General features: G+C 66.2%; 1 non-coding gene across 1 annotated transcript; it reads right to left on the bottom strand.

Moving 5' to 3' along the window:
- Positions 1-432: 432 nt before the first annotated feature.
- On the bottom strand, positions 433-505 carry TRNAK-CUU. The gene has a single exon. It is a non-coding gene; the product is annotated as a tRNA-Lys (tRNA).
- Between the last annotated feature and the right edge of the window lie 1,044 nt (positions 506-1,549).

Here is a 1,549-nt window from a genome sequence, read left to right as displayed (position 1 = left end):
GTCTTCGGGGCCCGGAGGGCAGGTGCGAAAGGCTCCGTCCGGGTCGCCGGCTCCGGGGGAAATAGTCCCGCCGGGCTGTTGCCTGCAGCGGTCCGGGGGGCTCCCGGCGGCCCCGCGCACCGCGAGCCCTTCCCGGCAGGGAACGGGTGCGTCTGAGCGCGGGCGTCGGGGGCAGTCCCCGGGCGTCCGCTGGATAACCACGGAGACGTGTGAGTCAGCACCCCACGGCCTCGCTCCCGCACGAGCCCTCCATCCCTGACGTCGGAGCCCCCCGCCCCCGGCGGCGCGCTCGCAGGAAGGGGCCGCACCCCTGCCCGGGGTCCGCTTCTCGGCAGGACCCCGCGCGTCGCCCCCTCCGAAAACCAGGGGCTGCGGCCGCCGCGAGCCCCCACACCGGCGGCCCCCGGCGCCCCGAAAAGGAATAGCTCGCGCCGCCCAACGTGGGGCTCGAACCCACGACCCTGGGATTAAGAGTCCCATGCTCTACCGACTGAGCTAGCCGGGCAGGCGCGGGCCTACGGCTTCCCGGAGCCTTTAGCGGCTCCGAGCCTCCAGCCCGCGGCGGGACTCGCGCTCCCGTTGGCTTCATTTCCGCGGTTCCGGAGACGAGGCTGTTCCCGCGGCGGCGCGCGGACACCTGCGGCCCCACGAGCTGCGCGCGGCCCGCGGCGGCCGGGCCGGGGGCGGGGGCGGGGACGGGGGCGGGGGCACCTGCTCGCGTCCGTCGGAGCCCCCGGGGCGTGCGCTCGCCCCCCGGGAAGGGGGGCCTAGGAAGGGTCCGACACCCGCTCGAGTCCATCCCCGAGCCCCCACCCCGGGCAGGTGTTCGCCCCCATGCAAGGGGCAGGGGAGGCGCTGGATCCCTGCGTGGACGCGGGCCCTGCGGAAAAGCTCTGAACTCAAGGCGCCGTAGCGGCTCGCTGGCCTCCGCGGGCCCCTGTGCGCTCGAGTTTTCTGGAATTTTTCTGAGGCTTTCGGGGACTTTGCCACCAAACCACGGCATATTCACACAGTAGGCGGTCATGGAAAAACGAAGCAGTCTCAGAAGTTAATTGGAAATACGCTAGAGTGTGGCCTCTCCCACAGACCCAAAGGGGTGAGGACTTTGGGTCCTCAGCGTGGGAAGGGACACTACTTCAAGGCTCTCCCCCTGCAACTGGCAAAGTAAAGACTTGTTTTATTTTCCAGCAGGAACTGTAATTATCACCACCTCGTTCGCCTCGATGAAGGAGCCCTCTGCTTCGTGGGAAGGAAAAATCCCGCAAACGTGTAGGATCAGAAAAAGCCTAATTTCTCAAACCCTTAGAAACAAGGGTTATCAAACTGCAATTCAACCATTCGGTGAATAGTTGGGGAACTGGACATCCACACGGATCAGAGTGACCGGCCCCGTGTGCCTCACAGTGCAGGAGGGGCGGTGGGATGGGAGAACACACAGACAGGTGGTCGCCACCCTGGGAAAGTCATCTGAGTTTCGCTAGTGACTTTACTAATTCATCCTCAACAGGGGGGGTGTGTCTTTAGCAGTGATGCGGTGTGAAGGTCGTGG

The sequence above is a fragment of the Meles meles genome, chromosome 6 (assembly GCF_922984935.1).
Source record: "Meles meles chromosome 6, mMelMel3.1 paternal haplotype, whole genome shotgun sequence".
Taxonomy (NCBI): domain Eukaryota; kingdom Metazoa; phylum Chordata; class Mammalia; order Carnivora; family Mustelidae; genus Meles; species Meles meles.
Note: the sequence above shows the minus strand (reverse complement) of the source record. Positions and strands in the feature narration are given on the sequence as shown.